At 40.6% G+C, this 25381-nt stretch overlaps 1 protein-coding gene across 9 annotated transcripts in view; it reads right to left on the bottom strand.

Annotated features, from left to right (window-relative positions):
- CELF2 (CUGBP Elav-like family member 2) overlaps positions 1-25381 on the bottom strand; it is a 376856-nt gene that overhangs the window by 181480 nt on the left and 169995 nt on the right. Inside the window, exon 1 of one of the 9 annotated variants that reach the window (XM_055710561.1) lies at positions 22118-22273. The exons of 7 other annotated variants lie outside the window; for them this stretch is intronic. The gene's annotated coding sequence lies outside the window, so the exon portion shown is untranslated. Of the gene's footprint in view, positions 1-20782; positions 20858-22117; positions 22274-25381 lie in introns of those variants that run through there. One more of the 9 variants, XM_055710563.1, reaches the window with a different exon arrangement.

Genomic DNA, 25381 nt, shown 5'->3' with positions numbered 1-25381 from the left:
CTCTGAAAATTTTTCAAGGGTGATTCCTGAATTTCAGAGTGACTACACTGACATCAGCACTTCAAAGCTTTTTTTTTCACTGTATATCTAGACTACAAAAATTAATTTCCTGAATCTGAGTAATTTCATTTAACAATTTAAGAAAACAAAGAATACAGCCAGCCCTTCCACTGCCCGCTGTGGTGAGCAAAATTCTGCAGATAAACAAAACAATTATCAGGGCACACAGGAGGGACAGAGGCAAAGATCTGCCTTTACTAGTTTGTTAAAAACACAATCATATTAATGACCAAGGAGTTGTCTGCACTACCTGGTCTCACTGGCTGTTTGCTCTAACAAGGATGCAGCGCAGCCGGGCTGATGGATCCCCACTTCGGCTGCTGCAACAACGCAGAGCACAGCCCCGGCATGGGCATGGGGGAGAGAGGCAGTGTGGAGGGGGTGTCTCAGGTTCATCTCAGATTTATCTTCCATCACAGAGCCCAGCCACAGATCCCCAAGGGCTCATGGCAAGAGCACAGATACACATCCAGCCACTCTTTCAGTTGGGTTGGGGTTTTTTTTAGGGCTTATTTATTTTCTTAATAATTCAACCCACACATTTGTGTTTCTTCCAAAACAAAATGATATAAACTGGAAACATTTTTTAAAATCCTCATCCACAGCTAATTACTGATGCTGAGGATTAACATTCTGTGGCACTTCAGCTTTAGTTACTTCCCTTAATTAATGTCATATTTGCAAAGATCTATAAAAACACTGTTTAGGTAAATGATGTGCATTCATTAACTATTTAAAGCCCATGTCTATTTTTTTAAAAGTATCTGGAATGGCTGTTGCAATTCCTGCAAATAGCCTTTAAAGCCTCAAGAGATCTGCAGATGGTTAACAAAAATGTCAAGATTTCACTAACTGTTAGGACGAAAGGTGCTTGTGTCAGGCATGTGGAAAGCCCGTAAAAAAACAAATGCGTGCATGTATTTCTAAGTACTTGTATGTAAAGTATTTGAACCTTGCACACAGGGGAAAAATCTCCTGTTGTGCTATACAGTAACAACATCTAAGTTGCACCACGCAGCAACACTGTCTAAGCTGTTATTAATTGGATATTAATAGGACTGTGTGGCTAAGGGTGGTTTCCTTGCTCTGGCCAGGCAGACAAACCATCTCTGATATTCTTTCCCAGTACCACACAGTCCGTAAACTGAAGACATCTTTTCTGGGCACCTTTTTGTAAGCTATGCAACACAGAGCAGCATACTTAGCGACTGAGGGTTTTCTAAAAGCTGAGGCATAAAGACACTGCTGTCGCTATGGAGTTAAGATGTGTTTTTGAAGACTAACTAGCTGTTTACAGTCCTAGGGTAGGCTCGGCTGCTGCAGTTTTAGCACATGTCAGTAAGCCAGATAAACCACAGGAAGCCCTCACTATTTGTCCTAGCCTGTTCAACTTAAAATAGATGTCAACGTTTCAGTAAATACTTCTCTTGAGAGGGTTAACTGGTATCACTACGGTCCCATCAAGGCTAAGATGTCATGAAGTCTCTACTTCCTTGGGGGTTTTATAGCAAACCTATCTTTTTTGGCCCTGCTTTTTTTTTTTCTAGAAATGTATTTTTACCACTGCCAGAGTAGACAGTGCTGCTTCAGTAGCTGAGGGCATGCAAAGGGAGAGGCTGTACTGGGCACCTTGAAGGAGGCGACAAACCCCAGCCAGGAAAGATGCCACTGGGGGGTTGGTTCTGAAAGCTGTGATGATACCAGCTGCATGCCGGTCATGGAGCTGGCGAGCGACTGCAGGTTGGTCATGCACACATCAGCATGGTGAACCTGAGCAATGCATTGCATGGGGTGTGTGCTCAGCTGTGTACCAGTCAAATGCCAGACTGTACAAGTTCCTTTTATTTTTGAGGCTTTCAGGAGGAAAAGCTGTGAGCGCTCTCCATCTCTGCCTGGGACAGAGAACATACACAGAGGAAGGAAGTCACGCTAGACAGGTCCCTCTGGCCCCTCAAATTTCTGCCTTGTTGCAATGGTAAACAAAAGCCTGTTACTGGTTGGCAAAGAAGCAACTGTTCTAGAGACAAAATTTAAGGGCCAAATTCTAGTCTAGATAGACTGTAACTGAGAGTAAACACACTTAACCTCCTACGCTCCCCCCAAAGACAGAGATCACCTAAAGAACATCATAACCCATCTTCTACAGATTACAAATATATTTTGTGATAGCTTGTAAAATAAGCATCACAGCAGGATGGCTTGGGAACCAGGAGCCCCGTGTGCCCCTGTTGCCTTCCCCTCCAACTTAGTGCAACTGACACTGTTGGTCTGAAGCTCCACCACCACGGCAGCTGGTCTCTGCAGGGGAGCCCAGGTACCGTGAGCCACGTGGTTGTGGTAAGAAGCATCTTGGCTTCCTGAGAGCGCTTTGCCATCCGTGTCAGCCCTTGTGTCACTAAAAGTACCTGTCTGCTCTTCTCAACTGGATAGTTATAAACCAGTTACAGACCAATCAACGTCAGGTGGCTGCAACCAGTTTCCCCTTCCATCCCTTCATGACCTGTTCTGACCACACACCAAGCTTCGTCCCGCAGCAAGGGCGCGTTGGTGTAAGTAGTATATGTTGCAAAGTGGGTCCCATGGAGATTACAAAAAAGCACAAATTGTACAAAAAAGCAACAGCAACAAAACCAGTTCTAGTGAGAAAAATTAATTGCATGCATATTTGTAGGACTGGGTCCCACACAGTATAAGCCGTAGCTAAAAATGAAAGAAAATTAGTGAAAATACGAATGAATATAAGCGTGCCTAATTAAGAACAAGCACACTGCTATAATTTTCAACCTTTAGAATATGTGGAAAATATTCTGTAGAGAATGGGACAATTTAGCACATCATTTCCAATATTAAATGTTTTCCTTAATAGAAACAAAGGAACAGTAATCACATTGAAAACTATTTTAAAAGAAAGCAGAGCTTGTGCCTGACCCAAGGCAACAGGTGGACCTCCACTGCCTGTTAACCAAAGAGAGCTGAATGAAGAAAAGGATAACTATAGGAATAAGGGATGGATACAATGAATAGCTTGAAAGATTAAAAGCAGATTGAATTCAGTTATTACTTCTGCAGAAATATCAAAGCATTATTATGCTGTTTTCACACATCATTATTTGACTTTCTGTAGAATTAAAATGAACACAGTTAATAAATAAAAATTATTCACTTAAAATAGAAGCATGGGGAACCTTTCTACAACTGCAGCTAAATTGTTGCTGTGCTTTCACTGCCCTCATATATCATTTGTATCTTGAATATATTAACTTTGAGTTAGGCATAAAGAATTGCATTATTATCAGTCACATTATAAAAGCAGACTCTGTATAAACATGTTGGATCACCCGGGTAGATACATATAAGATAGGCTGCAAAAATTCAAGTGCAGGATACAGAATAGCATGAAGCACTCTTCATAAAACATTCTCCTCTTGATCCTCTTGATTATAGCGTCTACTTGGCTTCTCCTTCAATTTTTTTTCTTCTTCCATCTCTCCAACTAAAACCCTCAGTGCAACACATAGATGTAATGGTTTTAGCAGTATGTTAATTGGCTTGGGCCCTTTTCTAATGCAAGTACTCAGCAGGTCAAGGGACAGCCTTGTCACACCCAGGAGGTGATGTTCACTTCCTTGACAACATCAGCACAGCATTATAAATAATGAACTGCATAGAAATGCTCACGCTCAGCTTCTGCTTATACTCTCTCCTTCCACTGGAAAAAGCAAACACTACATCTGACCACTACACAAGACAATTGCAAATATTATTTTTTTTTTAAAAAAAAAAAAAGGCGTTTAAAAAATGTATTTAAAAAATTCAAATTTGCTGCAGTCACTTGAAACATATATGGTCCAGAGGCACCTTCCAGTCTTATAATTGCTGTTTTATTTAAAATCATTAGCAGTCAGTCTGACAACTGCAAGTATACTTCTGTTTCTTTAAAATGACTCACGGTGGGGGGAGGAAAAGGAAAAAGTTAAACCAACTCTATCTAAACTTGCAAATCTCTAAATACATTTTCTTCTGCTTATTGGTTCTACTTTCAAAAATCCCATTCTACTTTCCACGTTACAATAATACTCTCTTCTTGCCATTAATATTGTGTTCAGTGAAATGCTAATATTTTTCAGTTCACTGTCAGAGAGAACTAAATCTACAGCAAGCTAATCTGCCATAAAGTCATGTTTTATACACATGACTACAAATTGAGTTTTACACTCCATGGAAAGCAATCTTCCATCTTTAAGGGTATCATGAGACACAGAATTAGATCTATTCTTCTGGCATTACTAAATCATAAGATGAAATATAATTTGACGTGCAAATGATATTGTAAACCCAAGGCAATGAAGCACTGAAAATGTTTTTAGTACTAAACTTACTTGTTTGCTCAGTATTAAGAGTCTTTTTGAGAAAATTATTCTCTACTTATAATGGAAACAGCATTACATAAACTTTTTCTCCATAACACAGGTCCTAGTCTAGAGATTGAGAGCCTGTATGAATTTATTTCTAAATTGGACATCTGAGTTTAAACATGTGTTTCTCATCTTTTAAGCTCTGCTGATGTGAGCCCTGGGAGTCTGTCACAACTACAACTTCAATTTCAGATACTCAAAGTAACATTTTTTGAATCTGGATGTCATTTAGAGCTGCTTTCACTTGTCAAGTTTCCAATCAACTTAAAAATAAACCAGCTAATGTGTTTTTCTGTTTACAGCAGGAGCAGGTTCTTGGTCACTTGATCTCCCTGAAGCAAGTGCAGGAGTATTGCAAAGTGCCTACAGAGCAGCTTTCTCAGCAAAAGTAGATACCACTGGAAGGGGTGTTAAGTGCTGCCTCCTCACCATGCTAGATGTTATCCTGGAACATGGAAATAATTCCTCTGCACTGCCCAGGTCGCGCTGGTCGCTTATTTACTTGTATTTATTTTACTTGCCATTTTAGCAAGGCCTGGAGGGGGACCACTTTCTCCTTGAAATCCTTTCTGTACTTGAACTTGAATAAATGCCTTAACACAGTGATGTTCTCTCTCTTACCATCATCAGTTAAAAAGATGCAAAGATGCCCCAGTACTAATAGTCTGGCCTTGCTTAACTGTTCTTTGCCAGTTTAAGCCCAGTAATCCCAGTCAAACCAGAAGGGTCAGTACCCCCTTTTGTACCACTCTACCACCATAACAAAAAAGAAAAGGTTTTCCAATAGCTTTCCAAGATGCAAAAACCACAGGAGTATCAGACTCAGACTGTTCGAGCAACACAAATGTTGTCCTTCAGGACCATGTTGTCCAGAGTTACTACCAATGCTCTTGGTGCTGCTTCCTCTCCAACCCAGCTGAGGGGCAGGTTACAGCAGGGCCACCTCCTACTATACCATGTTGGTGTTCTTGCATGTCACTGCTTTCTTTCATACTTCCAGAAGCAACATCCGCCCTTGGAGTGTGCCCATTCTACAGCCCATTCTCACAGCAGAGCAGGCTCCCCACCCAGAGGCAGCCAGGGCACCCTGGAGACCTCTGCAGGTAAAGGGGGTGCTGTGCTGCCCCTGCCTTCTAAGCTCACCTCCGTGAACCTCCCATGGCACAGCAGCTCTTCATTACCCACCTTCCTCCTCTTCTTCCAACTGCCTCCTAAGAAAGCACTTCTTTGAGAAGAGGCATTAACCCATAACTCACTGTGCTGAGTAAACGGGGAAAGCAGACAGACTGCTGCCACTCTGCAGTTTACCAGCGAGAAGAGCCAGAGAAGTAACCAAGCTCATGTGGCTGAGCTGAGACTAGCCAGAGGAAACAAGACACATATTAAGTGTGTTAATCCGTTTCAGAACACACCGTACCATGTACCATGTTTTCCACTGCTTAGCTCTTTTTATTGGTGGTCAGCTAGTGTCAGTCATCACCTGAATAGCTTTTTGCATTAACTTCTAAAGAAACAATCCCTACATTTTGATAATATCTCCCAACAATACATGAGGATACTCCCACTTTTGGAGGTGATTGCAAGCAGCGTTATCAAAACATGGGTCCAAGCACGAAAAACAGCCAGTAGCCCATTGGGTCACAACCTGAAGTGCACAACTCAAGCTCTCTCCAGCACTGGCTCCTGGTGCTTTGAAGGAATCAGCCAGACAAGGCAGTGGAAAGAGACTGATTTCCAGTGACTGAACATCATTTTGCACCCATTGGCATGCTAATTTTTGGACAGAATAGGAAATTATGGCCAACGCCAATCACTGTACTTAGTTCTACAGCACATGGACACTGATGGAATTGTATCATCTGGCATCCCAATATACATCAAATGCATTCCTTTTCATGGAGAAGTGAATGAGAAAATACTGCTAAATGAGACACTGGAGCAACTTATAGCAGACTAACGTTTGCTACTAACAGCTCTTTGATGTTTATATAATGTGTTTCTTCAAGAATAAGCAAATCAATTCTTTCATTAAGAGTAACACTTTGAACTTAAAATAATTCCTTTCATGAGAAGACTGTGGAACATTTCATAAAGATGGTGAAGGATTATTAGTCAGTTTTATACAGAGAGAAACTGAGGCCAAGAGAGGTTAAGGGAGTTACTTGAATTTTTCTGAGACAACTAGGAATACAGCTTATTTATCCTGATTTTGAAACTGCTTCAAACTACCAGACTGCCGATATCAAAGGAAAATTTCAGGCCAAAATGCACTACTGTTTGACACTGCCTTAGAAAGTTCTTTGCAGATGTCTGAAGAAAAATGGGTCTAAACACAGAAGCCGAATCTACAAGATCCTGAACCCATCCAATCAAATGTATAAGACTGTGCACATTTTCCATTTTTTTCTCCCTTTTTTAAAACTTCATAGAGGTAAGACCTCTTCTTCACCTCTGTGCCAGAAGATATTTTGCCCATGGATATGATTAATGCGCATGTACTTAGGAACGGAGACAAAACATGCAAGGTGGGCTATTAAAGGACTGTGATACTTTACAGGTACGTATTGCATTCACATGCAAAAGAATTAAAACAGCAGAATTGCTCGAGTGATGTGGGCAGCAGATCTTGGAAAAAGAAATGGATCCAAACCTCAGGTTGCTCTTGTTTCAGCTCTGAAAGATGATACACATTCTCTTTTCTATTAAATTTTAAGGAAAATGAATCCTGAGTACTTGTTACGAAGGGAGGAGGAGGGACAGTGAACAAGAGGAGGAAATCCTCCCTAAAGCTGTTCAGCTCATAGTCTTTTAAATCCTTTCCACTCACAAAATTGCTATTTTGGTGTCCCAGGTCACAGAACAAAATCTTGGGGTTTTGAGAGCATTTGGACACAGGGAGGGAGGGAGAAGAAAGGTGGCAAAATGGGGATGTGAGCAAAGATGAGGGCAATCAAATCTCCTGCTTTATACTGTATGAAAGGAAGGATCAGCTCTGAATACATCTTTACACTGCTGAAACTTCAATCAGCAGAACTTACTCTTAAGCATCAGGTTAAGGTCACTACAATTACGAAGATATAAAAGGTACTGGTCCACTTGTATAGGAAAAAAAAAAAAAGTTCTGTTTTCCTCCACACTCCACTTGTCTGTCCTTTTTTAATACCAACTGCATTAAACTCAGAATTTTATTTATATATATATCAAGTTAATATCCTGTATTTTCTTTTCTTTGCACAATTACCTTGGCATTTCTGAGCTGAAGCACAGCCTGCAGTCCAGTGTCAATTATGGGTATTAGAACACCTCTGTTATCCTTATTGAAAGGATCATATGCAGTCTAAATATGATGTCTTTCACAGATCTCTTAAGCTGCACTGGCAGATTTAAGTTGTAGTTGAGAAAACCTGATGAACAGGTAAAGACTACATCAGATCAGAACTGTGTTTTTCTTTCATAACTTTGGCACTTTTCAAAGGCTTGGGGAAGAGTACAAGAAAAAGAAAGCATTGATAGTGTAAATTATAAATACTAAATTGTTTGGAATTCTGGATATTTCTCAGCTGCTCCTCTTTTCCCCTGTCTACATTCCTTAAGAAGCATGCATGAAGACTGCAGCTGCAGGCTCCCTGGCCAAAACTCTCAGGAAGAAAATCCCATCTACTTCAGGCTATAAATAAATTATTTCCTTGATTCAAATAGAGATATCATAGAGAGATCATAAAGTGGGGGCAGGGGGCAACGGGGACAGGTGGGAACAAACCCAAAACCCGGAAAAGATGTCACCTTCTTTTCACAGCAGTCTTTGCCCCACTTGTTTCAGTGCAGTTCATTGTTATTCATCCCCATTCTTTTTCTATAAATATTTGTCTTGCATTTGTCAAGACTTATATTTAAAAAATGAAATTCTATTTGGGGTTTTACAGTACGGGAGGCTATTATATATACATTATCCTTATGTGCATGATTGGGGAGAATAGATGATTTGTGAAGTTATCTATTATGGGGAATAATCAAGATTAATGAGCCCTATGGCACTTGCTGAATGCCTCCAGAGATTTATTACTCAGGTTGTTCGTTTTTCTTGTTATGTTGGTGCTGTCAAGAGTCCTATAACAAATGCAAACACAGACGTGTATTAATTGCAAATGTGGAACAAGGCTACTGTGATGTTGCTAAATACTTACGACTCTGCTGTTTTTACAGCTTTTCCATTGACTGTAAGGTTTGTTATCTGCCAGCTTTCTGATGAACTTTCTATTTCGGTACATAATGCAAATTTTTAAAATGCCTACAAAGATATGGTGCAAGGGGACTAAAGAAGAAAGGGGATTCTGCTTCCATATTACTCTTAATAATGCAAGCTCTGGGCAGAATTGAGCGACAGAACCCTGGGCTTTTCCTCAAAGGCTGTGCAGCCAGCTCTGGAAGACTTGATTTTATCATAGTTACCTTTCAAAACAAGACTTTGAAAAAAAAACCACACCACAGAAATTGTGGCATAAAATAACTTTCTTAAGAAACACATGAGGTCTGTTTTACTTCCAAACTTGTCTAAAGACACCATTATAACACACATCTGTCAAGATGCTAATGCTGCTTTCATCGGCTGACATTCCCACTTTTCCGTGGAGGTGTCAGCTACCAGAAAACTCCATAGTATCAGCAGGAGGATCACTGTGACCCCTGAGATTATTCAGTAATTTACTAAAAGCTCAGTGTGTTCTGGGAAGTTCAGGTAGCGGCACTTCTCTGAATACAAAAATGTTCAAGAAGAGATCCTCATCTCTTTTAAGCAAGCTTTTTCCTGTACTGTATCTCATTATCAATGCCATCATGCTGAACACCGACCAGGAGTTGCCATGCTGAACATACACCATACATCCTGAATGGAAAAAAGGAAAATATTTCAAAAATCAAAAAAAGGCCATTAAAAAATAAATAAATGGGAACGATCAATGTTACCTTAAATATTCCCTGCACTGAAGTGGAGTTCAAGCAATGCAACACTGATCTAAATTAATGACAAAGTAGTTCATGAATGACAATGAAATAACAGCATGTGTATCTCAGCGTTATGGCACCTGTACCTTCACCCTTGAAGGAAGCAATCACTCTGCCAGTTTTCTTCTTCTTTAACACTGATATGGACAGACACCTTACCCCTTTGAACCTTCTCACATAGGATTTGCACAAGGGCCAGTTCCCAACCACAGACATTCACAGGTCTTGTCTGTGCTCTCTGGTGTGAGTTCAAACCAGAAGGTGCAGAGTTTTCATGTTTACGTGTTCATACATAAAACTACATTTCTACCTCCCAGGCAGATGTTTTTCTGATTCACTGGCGTAAACACAGAATGTGTGGGATGGTGTTAATAGCTCAGCATTATTAATGTACAGGAGGGTATAATAATGGAGCAATAAACAGTGATATTGTGAAAATACATCTAGCTCTTCCCTCTCAAAACAGCACAATATATGAGGACCTGGAAGAACCCACCAAATTTTTCCCTGTTGGAAAAGAAATCAAAAAAAAGCTATTTCTGACAAACTTGTAGGTGCAAAACTTCAGGTTTGGAAGTCATGATGTTACAGTTAAAAAAATATCTGGGAGAGCCTACAGGAAAAAAAAAAATAAATCCCTGAGCACTTTCACCATTATTTTGTTTATTTTTACTTGTACATTTCCTATGGGCTTCTGCGGAAGACAGGTTAGGGCAACACTTAGTTTGGTTCTGTAAAGCAGTTCATGTTCTTTTACCTAGCTAGTGCTGAAGCTTAAATAGCTTTGAAAAAAGACCTAATCCTCTCTTTTAGTCATATCTGAAGTTAAAATGCATCATAGTCTAGCTACTAAGCATTGCTTCAGGACCAGAAGCTCCGCGTCTCTCTCCTGGAAAATAATTTGCCATAAAAACTAAAATCCTTCCCTTTTTTTGCTCCCCACTGCTTATTTTCATGACTCTCCAGATTCAGAAGACAAACATTTTTGATTAAGAAGATCTTCTGGTTTTGTGAAATCCATATGCATGCTTTGGAGGCACTGCAAGTAGCATTAGCAATAGTAACAAACACCCAGAAAAGAGAAATGCAGCAAGTCCTTTGAAAGGAGTGGAAGAGATACTCTTTTCATTAAATAACTATGTGCACTCATTTTTCTTCTGATCAGAATTAAAATGTGGCAGAAGTTTGTTTCATTTAGGTCTGCAGTTGGCACCTAAGTAATTTGCCATGCTGGGAGAACAGGGTCGTGTAAGGTTTAGAAATATAAATTAAGAGAGTCATCCCTGACTGGTAATCCACTTTTATTTCTCTCTTAACATTATGGAAAAATGCAAAAACCTGTAGATACACAACAAGGAAATACCAGTATAGTCCCAAATGTTTTTTTTAAAAATCAGCTCAAATAGATGTGTATTTATTGGCAGAATTTTTTATAAAAAGAAAATGTGTTGTTAAAATAGCTAGAGAGCACTGATGCAATTCTTTGCCTTTGGGTGCTACTCTGCCTTAAAATGGAACAAGTTCTTGTATACTTGCTACCCAGACTGATAGGTGCTGTCTGAACAACAAACAATTTCCCCATTTCCTTAAGTGTTAACCATTTGTAGCAGTAATTTGTATAACTTCAGGCAGTAAGTTAACATGAGACATACCGCTATCGGAGAGAAAACTCAGACATATGCAAAAATTGAGACAATGTTCTTATTTTTTGCATATGTAAGTGTTAGCAATCGAGGGGAAAAACCTGGTATATCTGTTCAGAAAACCTGAAGCAGAACAAGTCTCGCTGCCTCTGTTAGCAGACTGTCAATGGATTATGGATGCTCAAAAGACTAAGGCAATGGCATGAAACTTTAGTCATGAGACAGGTAAGATGTCACGCATTGCAGAACAGATTCCTTAAGTCAAAGACTGGGAGGAGGGCCAGAATCCCTTAAATTCACACACATGGCCAATGGGCAGAAATGGTATCACTTTTTCTTTAAAACACCTTCTTCCAAGGACTTCTCAAAAAGTGAACAACTCCAGACCAGCCTTCATTGATAAAATGGTATGGGAATATCTACCTATTTAAGAGCATAGCACTGTCTTCTCAATAGCCTGCCGTAAGTATATGAAGGTTCCTCTGAAGCTTTCTCCTCTCCAGGCTGAATGAGACCAAGTCTTTTGCATGGCACAATGGTGGGAAGACAACAAGCAACATATATAAATTAAAAGAAGAGGATCTTACTGGATAGAAGGAAAAATATGTTCCCCATGAGGACAGTCAACCGTTGGAACAGGCTGCCCAGAAACACTATGCAATCTCAATTTGGGAAGCTGTCAAGACCCAACTATATCAAGCCCTGAGCAACCTGGTCTGACCTCACACCGACCCAGCTCTGAGTAGGAGGTTGAACTAGAGATCTCCTGAGGGACTCTCCAACCTGAGTTATCACATGATCCTATCACTACTAGCAGCAGGAGCACTTAGTAATACCTTACAAAAATGAGAAGTGACAAAAGAAAGCCGTTGCATCATGAAGGGATGAAACTAAAATACCAGAGAGTATGAAAAAAGTGTATTCTTTTTCCAGGGGCAGCATAATCTTATCTCATACACCACAGCAGCAGCTCAGTCTTATGTGACAGGATAGTGAGAACCAAAGTCTTTGGGTTTTGATGAATTATAAGCCACCTGCTAGTGAAGAACAATTTTCTTGCCCAGGCTAAACATCACTAGATCATCTGAGATTTCATCCAGAAAACCTGTCCTGCTTTGCTACAAATGGCGATAGGCAGCAATTAGGGATTGCGATTGTGGCTGCCTGCATATGGCAACATTCTGGCTGTAAGAATGAGTGATGGATATTTTGTAGTGCCTGATAACCTAGGAATCCTAAGAAAGCAGATACTTGATTTCTCTGTCCCTGAAAACAGAGGAGAAAGCTCTAAGTAGGTTATATCAAACTGCAAACTCACCTCATACTTTAAACACCAGAAAGTTATGCTGGAAGAGTGGATATTACACATGCATGACAAAACCATAAAAGAGAAAACTAAGACAACGTAGCATACATTTGAAGGGGAAAGTTCCTACACAGTAGCCCCCTCCACCCTCTAAGATATGCAATTAAACATGCAGGTATAAAAGTAGGAGTCATCCAGAACATCCCATTGCATCAGCTGAAGTTACAGAAAGATTTTAGCAGCCCCTAAGGAAGGGCTGTTAGAGTAATTTGGTATGCAGTGTAGGAACTGTGAGCACCAATGAGGTCAACCTTTCACAGACCCTTTAGTTCTGCTTCCATAGGAGAAGTTACTGCCGAGAAAGAAAGAAAAACCCCACAGATGAATGCTAAATGCATAGTTTGGAACCACTTCCCGCTCAAACAGCTTGAAATACAGAGACTAAATTATAAACAACCTGCGACAAAAGCTAATTGTAGCTGTTGGCCACTTTGATTCCAAAGGTTCAGCTCCACATTTTAAGCACCTTAAAAACCAGGTAAGATGGTCAGACACCACCAGACTACCTATAAAATGACATGCTTCAAAGTCCAAGAGCCACCAGTGAATAGCTCAAACTTACAAATCATTTCCAAGCTATATGAGTCAATAGAGTAAAAACCATTTTTTATATTTTTTTTAAAATCCTCAATAAGATTTTCCCAAAATCTAATCCCTGTGATACTCTCAATCTTTTTAACTGTCTTAATGCTTTCATTACAACTTAAACCCTATGCTGGGGCCACGTCGCTAAGACGACAAAGGAAAATACAAACCAAGTGGCACTGGAAGCGTTAAAGGCTCACACATGCCAGAAGGCAGTTTTGCGTGATTCCAGAAAAAGACAAGTGGATGACATGAAGATGTGGCTTGCTCAGAGAGGCTTCAATTCACACAAAGCTCTGAAGTTCGCAAATTTGTCATTTGTTATAATGTTTGCAAGAATAACTAGCGGTTGATTCTGGAGGCTGGCTGACTGCTAACTGTTTAATGATGCCCAATAACATCATATATATATATACACATCTATGTATGTATTTTCCAACTGGAAGGTTAATGCAATTAACAAAGGTCAGAAGCTAAAGACAAAGAATAGCAAGTCAGCAGATGCAGAGGGACTATGCACAGAGCCCTAACTGCTTGCAAATATTCAAATCATAAATAAAGGTCTCCCATCTTTGCTGTGTAATTATAATGGATATTTCCAAGACTGGAAATATTTAACTGCTTTCCAGAGATGCCTAACCATAACACCTAAAAGCATTACTGCAGAAAGAAATATGGCTCATAAGACATCTAGAGCTAATTTATTTTCTTGTGCTACACATTCATATTGTATATGTCCACATATGTATCTGTGCTATATTCCTAAGCTGTATATTGTGGGTTTTAGAGCAAACACCACACTGATCAGAACACCACCCTGTCTTTTAACCTTGCCTTCTTTCTCCAGTTATTTTGAACACAGAAGTAGTAAGGATCATTATTCCACTGCGAGACATAACCGACGTTTCACAGATGGGAAAATTAAGGCACTAACGCTCAGACTGATTTCACTGAGCTACAGAGGCCTCAGTTAGTACCACGTCAGTAACCCAGCCACTTTTCCTTCTTTCTAGTCAATAATAAGAAACAAGGGGACCAGACATCCCTGCCAAGGATTTTTAGGTAAATGGACTCCTCTTTCAGGTTCTGTGAGGTGTGGAGAGCATTAACCCTATGTTATGTCCTTGTCACACATAGATGCCTCTAGGCAGAGTGGTACCCAGACACTTCTTCCACCCACCCACAATCTGACTCAGTCCCTGCAGGACTTTCCCCACTGCCACAAAAAGACTATTAAATCTGTAAACACACCCCATAAGAGACAAAGTGCTAGGTCACCAGCACATAAAGGAATAAAAGCGGGACTCAACTCCCAGACTTCGCTTTCAAATGCCAGATCATGTATTTTTTAAATCCTCTTTAGCTTCTATATTCATCTTCATGCCAAATGGTACAGTCTGACTGACATTGACCTTTCATGTATAGGAAGCTATACGGAGACAAATGATGAGCACAGTCATTAAATTCCTAGTTTTTAAAATTTTGGCTGGAATTAAGATCCAATATTAAGTCAGTTAAATAAGATTGTCAAGAAGAATGAAAACCTGACTAATATCTATTGAAAATCAGGCCTTTTTTTCTACTTGTTGGGAACACAAACTTTCCTATCTCTTCTTGGCCGTTAGTAAAAGGTGGCAAAAAAATTCTCAATTTTCTCATCAAAATCCATGATCCCTGTCAAAATGTGGATGAAAGACATTTTTTCTTTCTTTCAGGTAGTTTGATAGGCTAAAGAAGGAAAATTCCTAGAAAATGTCTGCCTACCATTGAAAGGGGGTCGCGGAAATACGTGGGCAATCCAAAAAGAAAGAGAGTATCGTGCAAGAGCTGCTGAGTCTTTAAAGAGCAGTGGAAGACTCAGAGCAAGAGATTTGAGCCTGGTACACACAGGTCAGCCAGCACTTTCAGAACTTAACAAAAGTATTTTGGAGGAGATGAAATATCTGTACAACAATACTGTGCCAGGCACTATCTGTTTTGTTAGAGAAAGAGCTGAAAAATGTTGTGATCAAAGTTGTTTCCTCTTTCCACACTCGCTATAGCTACTGAAACACAGAACGGAAGGGGAGACAGACCTGGCTTGCTCAGACCTGCAGCACTACAAAGCTGGCTGGAAGCATTAGTGACTTTTGATGTTTTGGGGTGCTTTTCTATTATTTTGTTTTTCTGTTTAAAAATCAGATACTACCTACACCCACAGACTATGCTCAGCTTGAATGCAATTCAGCGGAATTCTGTGGGGTAATAACATCTGGCTCTTATAAGTCTTAATAGCACCATAAACCATGCACACACACACAAAAAAAAAAAAAAAACCACAACACACAAACTGAATAATTCTCAGAGGACCCTTGGTGCTTTTACCACTGTCCGTAAGTAAACTGAACCATAGACACACAAAAAAGCCCTCCCTAAAGCCTTGTGAAATCCACAGGTGGTGCCACAACTAGGAGACACTGGGCACCTCTCTCCCATTCATTATCCTGTAGGCTTTACATTACAGATTGTTTCCCAGTCATCCTCTAAAGCACAAATGTTCATACCTTTTGTTCATTTGTAGGCCTGGATTCCTTGCACACAATGACCAAGGCAAAAGACAGATTGGTAGCCTACCATACTGAGCGTTCACTGAAGCAATGATGAGAAGTGTTCCGAAGTGGGACAACTGGGAGATGCAAACTCAGGATGCAGTACCCAGCCCAATGCAGAGTGGAATAGACCCAAAGCGCTGCAGATGCCAGGCTTGGTTTTCACTGCTCCACAAAGCAGGTTTATCATGGTCTTCTCCCTCATCCCATCCTTTAAATCCATGTGGTTCAATTTATTCAGTGCTCCGAACCCTACAACTTAATGCTTTTTGTCTACGGTGCCCAAAACAATAGGACCTCGATCCCTTGTTGGAGCCCCTTAAAGCTATCATAAAACAACAGTTTTAATCTGTTTTATCCAGTCCTAGTGAATGAAGCTTTAGAGGGTATGTTTTGCCTGCTCTGCCAACTAGATACTTCATAAAGTGAAACAGAATCTGCTTCCTTCAGGGCACCTGCTTTCAATTACAGGAAACATACGGCACCTTCGGATTTTTTCAGCTTTCAACATCTGTGCTTTGCAGGTACAATTTGTTGCATTCAAATTACTGCTAAACCTGCAGAATGGTGTCGAGCTTTGGGGGGCATGCCTGAGAAACACTAGAGATGGACAGAAAGTAATGGCATTCACAGTCACTTTTTAATACTGGATTAATGACTGCTCTGAACCAAATCCTTTAAGTTGTTTAGAAACCTCACCTCGCTCCTCTTGGAAAGTCCATTCAGCCCCAGTTTGATTAGAAACATCACCTCTACCCTGTAGTAGACGAACATACTGACATTGCTATCCAGCCAAATACACCAGGGTCACATCTTTCTCTACAAGAGAATGCTATAAATCATACCTTTAAAAAGGAAAACAGCCTGTTGTAAGCAATCAGTCACAGCTGGTCACTGCGCTGGGGTGAGACAGTGACAGCTACAGGTTTAATTCTGTTTTCTGCATGTTAAACATGTCAGTCAGGGACACATGCATGCACACAGACTTGTACTCTCCCACCTTTTCTAAAGCAGCACAAAACACACTAGCTCATCTGAGTAACCCCTCAGGACTTCTCCAGGCTGCTACAGTATGACATCAACCTGAGTGCCTGTTCCTAGACAGACATCCAGGCACATCGATGGCAGGAATCTCAGTTTAACCATCACTGTGATGCTCTCTGTTGCTCAGGTTCCTGTTCCTAGCCTACCAGCTCCTTATTTCAGCTGTCACCATGTCAGAGCTGGTGCTTGCCAAATCACCTAAGCTAAAAAATAGCTTGCTTACTGCTTCTGCTAGGACTAGCTCAGGAAAAACTTGCTGACCCTGGGGAACACACACCAGCAGTCCTACGGTCTGATCAGGAATCAGCAAGTGGCAAGGAGAAGCAGCTGAGTAAACAATGAACGCTACTGTTAATAGGGAAAAAACAGGGAGAAATATTTTTTAATTCTAGACTTGTAAGAATAGATTTTCACAGAGAGATGGATGAGAGATCTGTGGCAGAATAGGACTCATACAGTCTGGAAGATACCCTCCAGGACCAAATCCAGTTGGCTTACTATATAGTGATGGCTACTGGAGTATTTACGTATTTGGACTCTTTATTATTATGTTTGCATTCTTTTAGTAATTAGAACTACATGATATTATTTCATATTTATTTACCAGGATTATTCTTCTGCTTAAGATAAATTCAGATCAAATGGAATTTCATTGAGACAGCTTAAAATCATGGGAGATCTGCTATGGAGGGATCTGCTCTGAGTGCTCCTCCCTCACCTGTTCACATTATAATAAACTGCCAGGGCCATGTACATGAGAGAAATGAAGGGCAAAGAAGAAACAAATTATTATGCTAAGTGAAACCGTGTCTTAAGAGGAGATTTTTAGACTCGAACAAAGTTAGAAATGAAAACTAGAAATCAACTTCTGTTGTTCAGTTAATGTAAGGAAAAAAACCCAAATCAGTGTCACACGAGCAACCCCCATGAGCCCTGCATTCCAGAAGTCTTTCCTCTTGGATCACATCATTTTGTGCATGTTTGCATCACAATAATGAGCAGAACGTTGTGGCAACAAGTAGGCTGGTTTCCACCTTTTAACCTGGATCCAGCTCTGGACTTCTGCCTCCTACAGTTTTACTTCAGGAGGTTGAAGCAGTAGGATGGGATCCAGGTTCATCTTTGCATTCCAAGCAGGCTACACCTCCTACGTATGGTTCAGGACTTTTTTCTAATTTAATTATGTTTGCACTTGGGTGTAAGTTAAGTCACAGCTCAACCATTAACTGTGCTCTGCTACAGCATCCACCCCTCTATATTTGATTTCACTAACTGCCTTATGTTTTGCAGTGAGTTTTTGATAAGTGTGTGTTTGCAGATTTTCATGACAGACTAATAACACCAAAGGAGGCTCCAGGAACGTTTTAAGTAAATATTATGTGTATATTTTCAGATCAGTGTCTGCCTACCAGCACCTTCAGAGCTGCATAATCTTATCTAGAATATGTTTACATTCTGTTTGCACTAACCAGCGTGGTCCATACTACTAAGCAAACTGTTATTTGATTAAAACATTATGCAGAACATAATTCCAGGACACAGAGTCATGTGGCTCTGAAGAGGTAGCAGTTTCTATTTCTGTCTTGCAAAATTCTGCTTGTCATCATTAGGCATTTCTTCATCAATCATAATGAAGAATGAGTGGATGCAGGCCTTCATCTGGGCCAGGAACTTCTTAAGGTATTTTAAGAAACCATTTGTCCTCCTGCCTTCGTCTTCTCCCCTTCTCTATTGTTAGTCCTTATTTAGGCCTAAAACTCACAATGTTAGATGTGGATGCCTGGTCCAGCTGCAAACAATTTGAATTTGCAAAGACTTCAGAGCAGACATCTTCTCTTACTGTGTCAAGATATGACAGAACATCAATACAGGAAGATGCTCCAGCTTGGTGGAGAGCAGATGTTAGGCATCTGAACTTTTTCTAGTAATCTGTTATATTGTCATCTTTTTGTCTGCCACCAGCAGATGGTTTAGCAGTTTGGAGTGGTAGCCAAACTGAAAAGAATTGAGTAGTGCCACTGACCATATTACATGGATAAGAACTGATTAGAGCATTATCTTCTCATCTAAAAAATGAGAATTTAATTCCACGCCCAGCCATAGGCTTCCTGTGGACATGTCTGATTTGGGGTATAATAACAGTACAATCAAAACTACGGCAGTCACCTATATAGACCATATATGAAAAAAATTTAAGTTAAGCTAGTTACTAGTAACAGCTGTGAAAGCACAGCCTCTGAAACGCATCTGCTGCAGACAAATCTCTAATCTCTTTTGCTCAGATTTATTAAATCTATGTGTGCAGGATTTCCCATTTAGTCCACGAAGAGAAATAATCATTTTGGAGGGCAATTCAGACTTCAGGTGGACTAAAACAGAGGTAGAACGGTCCTTCCATCCACTATAGAGGCATTCTAGGGCAACTATAAATAAATACCATCTATCTGTGAAGCAGGATAACAGCTTTTTCACAGTAATATCATGCAAATGAATAGAATACATATGTCGTAGAATAATGACAGCAGTTACCTACTTCAGTTAGATCAACTTTCTTGCCTTCCATTCAGCTTGCCTGCTAACAGTACGCCAATATACATCTGCTCTGTCACGGTGTATTCCCTTTCTATTTTAACAGTTTAAGGTGTTGCTCAGAACCCAAGACCAGAAAGGACATCCCATGCCACCAAGCCTGGTCCCCAGCCAAGCTGGGTAAACCCAAATAATGATCTCATTCATCACATTCAAGTCCTGTAGCCCAGTAAACACAGCGTTGCTGGTGCCAGTAACAGGCCACAGATTTTGTGCTGAGCCTGCACAGCCTCGGGACCCAAGCATGGCAGGCTTGCCTATACTCATCTTGCCCAGCCCAGTTTCATTTTATCTGCTTTAGCTGCAGCAGCAATTTTCCTAATGACCAGGTAACTATTGTCTAATTTGTTTTACTTTGCTTATCTTCACATAATGATGTGGTTTAAGCATAATTTTTATACAGACAGTAGTAACAAGTAGTTACTCTGTGTAGGATGAAATATTTATGATGCTCAGATAATGACAGAGTGCAGGGGAACACAGACATGGTTTCATAGCAGCGGCCTCAGAAGAGGCGACACACAGTGCAGCGCAGAGGAGCGGAGGCAAGAGCCAGTATCAGACAAGGCACAGAGGGACACTTAAGACCCCAGCGTGATAAAAATGCACCTGTAGCTGACTAAAGAAATGCAAATCTGTGGTTTTAGGGATAAGAAAGAAAAAGTATCCAACATGTGTAAGAAATTGCATACATACTGAATTCAGGGTTAATGTGGTGTTGCAATCCAATGAAGAAAGAGCAAGGTGTAAAAGCATGTTAGAAAACATAAAAACCCATAAAAATAGCCAGAAGCAGAGCTCAGAGTGAGGGTGAAGAAATTATCAACATCAGCATCATGCTTCTCGTGGCAAAGAGGAAGAAGAAACGCCCACTATCAACATACCCCTCCCAGGGAAGCCCTTGGTATCCAACAACTTCCATAACCACTGCCCAGCTCCAAAAATTAAAAGCCTAGAGCCTCATGACCCATGGAGTATGGGTGAGCAGAACACCACAGATAGGGGCAGATACTCAGAAATGTATGCCTATCCATCTGAAATGTATTATTATTGAAGCTTCACACACACACCCCCGTAACAGCATTCTTTCTACTTCATAAGTAGATCTGGAATAATACTAATTCCTTGATTAGAACATTGAGATTTCAATTACACTCACAATAAATGTTTGCCTTTTACACAGAGGGCATACTTCATTTTATTACACTCAAAATCTTCTTACAGGCAATGTCCAATATTAAAGCTAGCCTCTTGCCTTCAGCCCTCTGCCAAGAAAGCCAGGCCAAAACCTCAGTCTGACCAAGGAGGGGAAAAAAAACCAAACCCCAAAAAACCCCATACTAATTTTTTAGCGTGAATATGGCCAATTTATATCCCTTACTGTCTTGTCCTCCTCTGCAGCATTTACTCTTTCCATATGTTCCCGCACAGCGGTCACACTCCTGTTAGGCACGGCAGTAGCTAATCAAGACAAACACTTTCGAGCCTCACCTTGTAGGACAGCCATGGCCCCTTGCATCTTTTCTCACTGTAGCAACCCCAGCACAGACACAGAAAACATTCAGGAAGTCTACAGTGAGACTTGATACAGCAGTTAAGAGGAAAGTGCAGCCACAACAATTTTATGCTAATTTCAAACATTTGGGTTTGCTAGAGTAGTTATTGAGTTAGTAACAAAGCCAGTTGTAATAATATAACAATCACGATAATATGTTAATAGTTTTAATTGAAGTAATTTCTGCAGACAATAAGAATTATACCCTAATGTGTTAATTAATATGATTAGGAAATGTTGCGAAAATGAGTATGTAAAATGATATGGTATCAGAAAAGGAGTGTTTTACAGGGGATAGCTCCTTTGAGCTCTCCTCGGGGTGAGATTTATGGACGTTAACACACAAGGCTTCGGCAAGGTAAACAGCTGTTTCGATTTTAGTTATAATGAACATTAACTCTACATCCCCATTTCTGCTTAATTAAACCTGTGGCTCTGCAACCAATCAAGAGCAAACAGAAAAGCCAGCAGGCACTAATTGGGCCCTGTGCAATTTCAGCCTCAGCTCCCAGCCGGAGTGGTCTATCTACACCAAAAAAAACTCCCACAAAAAATGGAAGTTTTCTCTCCTCGGCCAACCTGCCCAACAGTTTCTGCACTCTGAGCCAAACCACACGTACCCAGCATTAACAGAACAGATCGTACGAAACTGCGGAAGGTACAAAGTAAAAGTTTAAATTAAATGCCTTTTTACTCTTGTTCCAGGCCATTACTTCCTTATTCTTTCTTATACACTGTAAAGTAAAAAAACTCCAAAACAAAGAAACTCACAAAGGCCTCTCCTGGATAGTCAACAGCAAGCTCCTATGCTTTTTGATTAATCTTTACCCTCCCCTACAGAGGATCACATCTGTGTCAGCACAGAGCTAACACCAAAGGCAGGCACCGAAGGGACAGGAGGAGGTAGCATGCAACCTGCTTTTTAAACACAGGTGTAAAAAACACGAGGTGCACCTGATAAAGGAGAAAGCCTTAAAAATGGTGGTGCTGTGCCCCAGATTTGTTTTGAAGAGCGGGCAGCCTCCCCGTACAAAATGTCCCCCCTTCCTCCTCACGGCATGCATCCCTCCGTACTGAAGCAGCTTCATCTGAGAGGAACCGAGGGCTCGATGCGACAGAGGGCTTCTCCTACTGCGCTCACAGAGGATGGGAAAAATAAAATAAAAAAAAAAAAAAAGAGGAACATGCACCCTAGAGAACACAAGATATTTTCACATTATTCTCTTAATGAATCTTTAAGAGGAGACAGGATAAGAAAATCATTGAAATACCTCACAGCCCCTTAGATCTGGAAGTGACAGCTGCAGCCTCTCTTGAACCGCCTCACTTCACGAGCATGCTCCTGAAGGTTTCTTTTTGACCTACAACCTTTATCTGGGCTTCCTTTGTGGCTTAGTAATAAGAAAAGTGTCGCTTAATCGTTACACTTAAACTATTCGCTCACTGCTTTACTTTCCCCACCCCCCCCCACCCCCCCCCGGCAGCCGAAGCTGCGAGTTCACTATCAAGGAGGCAAAAGCTAGGCAAAATACCCGGCAGTTCACTACAAACGCACAATAACCCTTAATATAAATATACATATTAACTGGCGGCACAGTAGTAGTCAGCTGGGATTTACATGCACAACTAGGTTCATCTTCAAAAAGCACCATTTTGTAGCTCTCCAAAGGAAGTGGTAAATACCATGCACGCTCTCGCCACTTCATGGGAGGCTGGCTACCTACGCCCTGAACTGCGAGCAGACCTGAAATATAAATCACTTAACTGCTCATTTTATTTGATACCTAAGTACTTCATGCTAATAAAGTTAAGCATTAAAGGATTACAATGTGACAAATTTTACACCCATCTCATAAAAGAAATATTACCAAAAGAGAGTCGGATCTGAAAGGCTCTCAGCAACGTACAGCGTACGCCTAATTTTAGATGATTCCTCAATCACTGGAGAGTTTGCAGTGTACACAGCCAACCCAGCTCAATCAACTGACTTCTATCTCCATGACTCCAGGTCACATTATCTCATGAATGAACTGTTATGTAGGTCAGTCAAGAGTCATCTTCTAACTGAGTGCACGTTTCAGCCTTGGCATTTATGCTTTAGATATCAAGGCCGTAGACAACTGGGTGAGTCAAAGAAAATATCAAGGAAGGGGGCTGTGGTAATTGGGCTTTGTTTCAGACAACAGGCATGGAAACAGATGCCAGCAGAAGCTTGTGTGTAGCTGGTTTTGTTTTAACTGGATTGAATACAGGTGGAAAGTGCAGGAGCAACAGACTCAGGGGAGAGAGGCTCTGTGGGGTCACGGATCAGAGTGTAGCCACCAATCCAGTGCTGTCCCGCTAACGTACCCCAGCCTGTCTGGGAGCTGTACTGGGCTTTGCTGAGGCACATGCCAAATACGTGTCCGCTTACTCGCAGCAGCTGACACTGCCAGCTCTCCACATCGGCCCCTGAACAGTCATCAGGAAGGAGTATTTTTGCTTGCTCCCACATCAAGGTGGATTTGAGACAACAGAACCAAAAGTTTCCATTCGTTGTTGCCAATCTCCTGACTCGTACTTGTACTGACATATCTTAGAGAGCAAGGTCTTCGGGGGTAATTTTCCATATGGTTTATGAACCATTTATTTAACTTTGCAATCAGGAGGCTGATACAAAAATACATTAGAGTTATAGCCCTGGTAATATTCGGGTAAAATGAAGAGTATCAGATTGGAGATGCTTGATGACACTAAAGTGAGAGAGTTATTGCTTTATAGAAATGCTTCTGATCAGACATTTCTTTTCACTTCCTGTTCAATCCCAGCTATTCTAATTTAGCCATAAAAACAAAATTGCAACTGATTAAAATTGGGTTGGCAGTAGCTCCTGTATGACAAAACACGTGGCTCACAATCAGATAAAAGCCAAGCTGCCTGAGTGCAGCACTGCCTGTACTTTATAACAGTGACCCAGAAGCTATTTACTAGTTACTTGTGTATTTTCAGTTTTCAGAAACAACTCACAAAGGATTTTCTCCTCCTTTGTGCTCCCCCAACTTTAAAACTGGTTTCTGGCATGCAAAGGGTTAAGGCTACTGAAGTGAAAGCAAAATGCCCAAGGCCAAGTTTTCCTGTAGCCTGTGTACTTGGTTGCATTTTCATCTCCTGTGTCCTGACAGCTGTTATCTTCAAGTGTGCTTCGACATGCCTATTGCTGTTCTAGCAGTCTTTTTGTTCGACTCCAAGCTTGTTTTTTAAAGCCTGAAAGCCTTGATGCGGGCAGGATGTGCAAGGGGGATGCTGGAAGTAGCACCTACGATGTAGCAGAGAGAGCTTTTGCCACCTTGTGCCCCACCTACTTCAAAACAGGAAGATTTTAAAAGGTACCAAAGTACCTTAAAAAAGAAAAAAAAAAAAAAAAACCACAAAAAAAAAAAAACTGTAAAACCCCTCTCCCCCCTTGCAATAAAGCTTTCGCTCCAACATTGTTCTCATCTCCCAGCAACAACTGCTTTGCACTCACATAGTGTGATTCTTAGCAGGATGTGAAAGCAGTTGCAAACACCTGTTTATTAAGTCTCAATATGCATGTGAGATGGGCATTACGCTCACTTTACAAATGAGCATGTTGAACAACACCATGGTGGGTAAAGCTAGCCCATGCCTCTAGTTGAACACAGGTTAGAACTGAGCTCCTTGTTCTGGCTACTGCTCTTCTATAGAAGATAAAGGCTATATAAGTGCACCCGAACTGTTGACAGCTTTTACTTTGCAAAAGACAGACTCAGAATAATTTTCCAGAAAATAGAGATATCCATTCAAAAAAAAAAAAACCCAAAAAAAACCACCAAATAAACCCAAAACAAACAAACCACCACAAACCAGTTATTGATGAATAAATTGCATCAGGTCCAATTTGCAAGAAAGACTATTAATGTATTTTTAATGGCTGAACCAAGGGAAGGTCATTATACAGTGTTTTAATTCTAGTATATTAGTGTTGCATTTATACATTAGCAGTTAATATGATAATGTCAAACTCTCCACTAGTTGTGACATCATAAAAAATAAAGGTTGTTTTAGGTGAGGGTTTTGGGTTGGTTTTTTTGGGGGGAGGGGAATCAGAGCTATTATTAAGCTCCCCTACTCCAGCCATTGGGAGAATGTTTATCTTGCTGCTGTATCCATTTTATATGCAAGATGAAAACTATAATGGGAAGTCAACAGATGTGAAAAATATAAATCTTTGGTAAAATGCACAATCAACAAAAGCAGAAAGTCTGTTGCTATTGTTTTTAGGATGGGGGGTGGGGGTTGTTAATCGTTTTAATGCTCCTTGACCTATAAATCTTATTTTTAATGGAATGCAGGAAAGAAATTAACAGAAGAATTGAAAAAATAAAACTAAGTCTGAAATCAAGGTTGAGTGAACAGTGTCTTCAGCAGAGATGTTATTTTTTGATTCCTGGAAAGTCACAAGCACAGATCTGACACTCAGCACTGTTGCAACAGGCCAATGCTGCTCAAAGCTAATTGCAGGTAGTTCAGGAATA

This window comes from Falco cherrug, chromosome 5 (assembly GCF_023634085.1).
Source record: "Falco cherrug isolate bFalChe1 chromosome 5, bFalChe1.pri, whole genome shotgun sequence".
NCBI lineage: Eukaryota > Metazoa > Chordata > Aves > Falconiformes > Falconidae > Falco > Falco cherrug.
This window is presented reverse-complemented; position numbering and strand designations above follow the sequence as displayed.